Here is a 6203-nt window from a genome sequence, read left to right on the forward strand (position 1 = left end):
CTCAGTGGCAGAGCGCTCGCCTAGCATGTGTGAGGCACTGGGTTTGATCCTCAGCACCACATATAAATAAATAAATAAATAAATAAATAAATAAAGGATCTATATCAACAACTAAAAAAAATTTTAAAAAAATAAACAAACATCTTTAAATAAATAAATAAGAGAGTTGACACTGGCCCAGCATGATGTCACATGCCTGTAATCCCAGCAACTCAGGCAGGAGGCAGGAAGACTGCAACTTAGTGAGACCCTGTCTCAAAATAATAAATAAAAAGGGCTGAGGATGTAGCTCAGTGGTAGAGTACCCCTGGGTTCAGTACTGCCAAAAAAGGGGCTAACATTTGGTAAATAACAAACAGTAACATTCGATCTCCTAGTAACGCTTCTTAATATGTTCATATTCTAATTTTTCCACTCCCATTCCTGATAAAGGACAATTAAGCCATTTTATAGATGAAAAATCTGAGGCACAGAGAATGTTCGTGGCACAGAGCGAGTGAGTGATGAATCAGAATTCAAACCTGGACCCTCTGGCCCTGGGGCCTCCTCCCCAATGCTGACCTGCTGTCTCCAGAGAGCTGGCCATATATTGTTTTTTTTTGGTAGAGGCTCTTAACCACTGAACCATGTACCCAGCCCTATTTTGTATTTTAGAGACAGGGTCTCACTGAGTTGTTTAAAGCCTTGCTAAGTTGCCGAGACTGGCTTTAAACTTGCAATCCTCCTGCCTCAGCCTCCTGAGCTGCTGGGATTATGGGTGTGCACCACCATGCCCAGCAGGAGAGCTGGCCATTTTGCCAGCTGATGCCCGAAGGTTAATGGAGCCACTACATATCTACTTCTCAAAGTGTGCTTTATCTTGACATGATGTCCTCTTCTTCGGTTCCATGCTGTGGTCCTCAGGGTGCTTCTGGTACTACCCTGCCAGGCCTGCTTCCTATTTGGCCTGGTAGAGTTTTGTCCAGCTCTTAACTCTGAACCTCTTCTTGCTACTGTTTTAGATGTTTCTTATAAACAACCTGTAACTGGACCACTTCCCAACCCAATCTGAAGCCGTCTCAGATTTCATCAAAACAACTGAAAGATTCACATTATGCCATCTTATTTTATGCAAATGGTTTATTTTACTTCTTTTCCTTTTCTGAACCATTTTTGCAAGTTTGGGAAATTACTATTTATTCTGGTTTTTTAAATTTTTTTTTAAGAGAGAGAGAGAAAATTTTTATTATTTTATTTTTTAGTTTTCGGTGGACACATCTTTATTTTATTTTTATGTGGTACTGAGGATTGAAACCAGCGCCATGCGCATGCCAGGGCAAGTGTGCTACCGCTTGAGCCACGTCCCCAGCCCTTTAATTTTTTTATAGTAGATGGACACAATACCTTTTTATTTTTATGTGGTGCTGAGGATCAAACCCTGTGCCTCACATGTGCTAGGCAAGCGCTCTACCACTGAGCTCCAGCCCTAGCCCCTGTTCTATTTTTAATGTTCTGTGCGACTGGGGATGGAACCCAGAGCCTCGCACGGCTGAACTAGTGTACTTGCACTACCACAGAGCTACATCTCCAGTCCTGTCCTGTTTATCCTCTTCCTTTTTTTAATTTCTAAGTCCAACAGAGGGTTTATTTTTACATCTAACACTTCTAATCATTACAGAGAACAAGGCAAGCACCCACCACCCCAAGGCTCTCTGTGCCCCTTTCAGCCCCACCCTGCCACCTTCCACTGACGAGAGCCTGTAAACCAGGGAGCCTCACAGTTCCCTGCATTCTCTCTCCTCCTGTTTTGGTTTCTGCTCCAATCACCTGCCGTTCTGCTAGAGCCTTTCTTGGTTACTTCTCCCAGATAAAACACACAGGGAAAATGCCCTCTGAACTCTTCTTTGTGGCCCTGGGGATGGAACCGGGGCCTTGCCAGGCTAGGCAAGTGCTCTACCACTGAGCTCCAGCTCCAGCCCCTCTGAATTCTTGCTCATTTGCAAGATACATTTCTTGACACTATGCTCTGGTGAAGACTTCTGGGTGCAGGCAGTAAGGGTTCCCTTCACCTTCAGGCCTTCAGTGCTGTAGGTGAGAGATCTGTTGCCAGTGTGTTTCTTTGTCACAAACTATTTACCTCTGCAATCATTTTTTAAAATGTTTTTTTAGTTATCAATGGACTTTTATTTTATTTATTTATTTGTGGTGCTGAGAATCAAACCCAAGGCCTCATGTGCTAGCCAAATACTCTACCACTGAGCCCACCTCTGCAATCTTCTCTGCATATCAGGGGAATGTCAGCAGGGAATGCCAAGGCTGAGTCTCCTTTAGAACCCGTCTGGAACTCCACCCACCCTTTCACTATAGATTTTCCCCACGCAGGGAAAATCTCCACTATTATTTATCTATCATGTCCATCATTTCCAGACCTGCTCCTTTCCTCCTTCTGGAGCCCCCAACATTCCACCAAACTCTTCCCGCCTGACTTTCATCTGTTTCTGGTCCTTCGGGCATTCTTTTTTCTTCTGTGAGATCTGCCCCCCCCCCTCCGCCCCCAGTACTGAGGATGGAATCCAGGCCCTCATCCAGGTTAGGCAAAGGCTCTAGCGCTGGGCCACATCCCCAGCCCCCTGCTTTTTTTTTTCTTTCATTTTTTATTTTAAGACAGGATCATGCTAAGTTGCCCAGGCTTGCCTTGAACTTGCAATCCTTCTGCCTCTGCCTCCCAAATAGTTGAGATGACGGTGAGGGCCCCACCCCAGCTAGAGCCACTCTCTTTTTCACTTCATGCTCTGAATCTCTGTTTTGGGGGGATTGCTTTTTTACTGTATTTACTTATTTATTTTTTGGATGCTGATCTATCCCAGGTCTGCACACATGCTAAGCAAGTTCTCTATCACTGAGCTACAATCCCAGCCCCTGCTGTGAATTTTCAGAATTTATAAATCCTAGTACTAGAAGCTGTTCACGTGGGCTGTACCTGGAAACCTAGTCTCCTGTAGGTGCCACTTGACCTTCCTGTCCCTCTAGCTGGACCCAGAAGTGGGGTTCATTTCCTGTGGGTAGCTGGTCATGCCTCTGACCCCAGACTTACCCAGATGCCAGCAACAGCCTTAGTCACCTCTGGGATGGGGTGAAGAGGGCAGGTTGCTACCTCTGATGAGAGGCCCTAGCTCTAAGCACTAGCACCCCATTCCTACTTTCTCCTCTTACCTGCCTGCATGTCCTTAGTTGTGAGGGCTGGACCTCTCACCAGAACCTCCCCCAATGGGAAGAGCGTGGAAGGTGGGGTCTGTCTCCAACAGGGTCTCAGGTCTTACCCTTTTCACCTCACAGTCCCCTTGAGAGCCAGGAAGCCCTGCCTCACCACTTCCCTTGACAGCCCCCCAGAAAAAGTGAACCCAGTCTCCCAATTCCAAAGCCTTGGCCCACTGCCTTACATGAAAAGCTGGCTTAGCTGGGGGTGGGGGTGGTCCACGCCTGTAATCCCAGCATCTTGGAGGCTGAGGCAGGAGGATTACAAGTTCAAAGCCAGCCTCAGCAACTCAGTGAGTCCCCCCCAAGCAACTTAGAGAAACCCTGTCTCAAAAGTTTAAAAGAAGGGCTGGGATTGTGGCTCACTGGTATAGCACCTGCCCAGCAGATGTGAGAGGCAATGGGTTCCATTCTCAGCACCATATATAAGTAAATGAATGAAATAAAGGTCCATCAACAACTAAAAAATATACTTTTAAAAAAGTTTAAAATAAATAAATCCAAAAAACGGTGGGATGGCTGAGAATGTAGTTCAGTGTTGAAGCGCCCCTGGGTTTAATCCCATGTATCCCCCCAACAGCAAAAAAAAAAAAAAGCTGTCTCTCAGGAACAACTCCCACTCCATGTTCCTCCAGGGGAGGAGAGAGACCCCTGTGCCTCTGGCACCTGGTGGTGGGATGAGGCATCAGAATGACAGATCAGTGCTCCTCGTGTAATTGAGTACTTCTCTGTGCCTCCTCCTGCCCATGCCCCATCCCTACTGCCCATCTGGGGCAGATCCCCTCTCTGGGGAAGGGAGACAGTCTCACCCTTGCACTATGCAGGGCCCTGGGAACCTGCCAATCAAAGTGCCTACTCTGCCTCCCCTGGCCCATCCCTAGGCCAATCAGCTCACACATTCACCTCAAGTGGGCCTGTTGAAGGGGACACACCACCCTCCTTCATGAGTATGTGCATCAGGGCCCACAGAGGGAAGCACTGCCATCTCCTACTCTTGACCTCCATGATGGGAGGGACTCAAACTAGAAAGGACCAGCCAGGGACCTTGGGGACCAGATCCCAAGGTGTTTGTGCTGCCTGATCCCTGTTCCTATGCAGCCTAGGGTGCCAGAAGCCCAAAAGGCAAGCCTGAGGTCGGGTCACTTTCCAGTGGGTCATCCCCCAGTGGCCCAGCCCCACTGGAGAAGCACTGTGATTTTCACTAGTCTCTCCACCTTTCTGGGCCTAGATTTCTCCTCTGCTGGAGAGACCAAGAGAGAGGTTCTCTACCAACTTCCATCCTCAGTCACCTGAAAAGTTCAGGCCTATGTCTGCACAGTTGCCATGTAAGTGAGCACAATGCACCCAGGGCTTGCACTGCAGACCAGGGCCTGGGGGGTGGTCTACACCACAGCCAGGGTGCTGCACCCTAACCTTGCCCCCAACCCTAGGACAGGATCTGCTGGTGCCCTGAGGCAGAGCACATGTACACAACCTCCCCCTGGTAGGTTCAGTGAGAATGGGCAGAAGTGCATTCCAGGCAGGGTACCTGCCTGAGCAAGAGTCCAAGGGATGACCCAACACATGTGTCGGGTTGGCTAGGGTCTCTAAGCAGGCTTGGCCTTAGGAGTGTTCTTTTCCCAAACTTAGGGACTCCCAGGACACCTCCATTGAAGGACTGCAACTACAGAAGGAACCCCACCCCTGTAGGGAAAGAATCCACCCTTCCCAGGAGAAGGGAGTGGGTCCTGGCCAGCAGAAGTGTATCCCTGCCCCCTCCCACTTCGCAGCATCTGTTGAAAGTGGGTAGAGGGTGCAGAGGAGGGTCTTGGGAGCTGTTGGGACAGGGTTGGGTATCTGGAAGCAGGATCCCTAGAGGCCACTTCCCCTACCCTTCTACCCACACCCAGGACTTGGAAGAAATCTTCCACCAAATTGCAGGAAACTCTGGGCTGCTTCTTCCTCCAGCAGCTTCCATAAGTCTAATTGGAAACAGACTGGGAAGTTCTTCAACCCCTTCGGCACACATCACTGCCCTGGACACGCACCTGTCCAACTAGCCTCCTCTGCCCAGGAGGAAGCTCCCTGAGCTAAATGCCCAAGGCACTGCCCAACAGCTGCTCCTCTTCCTAGGGGGCTCTCTGCTGGTTGGTAGCTGAGGGCTGTATTAAAGTCAAATGCAAGCAGATGAGCAACGGGGAACGGGGAACAAGGGCAGGTGATTGAGGAGAAAAGCAGCCGACTTCAGATGCAAATGGACTGGGCAGGCCGTGAGATAACCAGCCAGATACTCTGCCTGACACGCTGGGCCCGCCACCTCCTGAGGGCTAAACCAGGCTCTCTGCTAATACCTGTTGAATAAACTGACCTTTAAGGGGAAAGCAGAGAAACTAAAGGCCACACAGGTAAGTGCAGTGCCCAACGCCCACGGTCGGAGGGTCCGGTCGCAGGCTGGGGAAGGAACCCTAGCGCCCACCCCCGCGTCACTGAGGGTGCCCGCACCAGCTTGCTCGCGCGGCGTGTCAAGCCCGCCGCCTCTGGCTCACGGAACCGCGTAGGTAGGGGCAGGCGAGCTAAAGCGTGCACCCAGGACTTGCACTGCAGACCTCGCTCCGGCCTCGCTCGGCGCCCGCGTTCTGGCGAGTCCACTAAGGAGGGCCCCGCCCGGACAGCTGCGGGAAACCCGGTCGGGTCCGCTACCAACCGGACAGCCTGGGAAAGGACCCTGCACCAAGTGGGCGCGGGATAGAGCTGCGGGATGCTCCAGGGACCTATGGGGAGGGCGCAGGGGGCCGCGGCGCATCCTCCAGAGCCCCAGACCTCCACAGCATGCCTCCACGGACTGAAAAGACACCTGCCCCCGCGCGCCTCGCGCCAGGCGCCCTCGGGGCCCAAGTAGACTAACGCCCACGAGACCGCAGAGAGCATTGTTATTCCACGTTCCCGGCGGAAGACCTCAGCCGGAGGCAGGCGCCGGTCCGAGGGCTCAC

This window comes from Marmota marmota, unplaced genomic scaffold, assembly GCF_001458135.2.
Source record: "Marmota marmota marmota unplaced genomic scaffold, marMar, whole genome shotgun sequence".
NCBI lineage: Eukaryota > Metazoa > Chordata > Mammalia > Rodentia > Sciuridae > Marmota > Marmota marmota.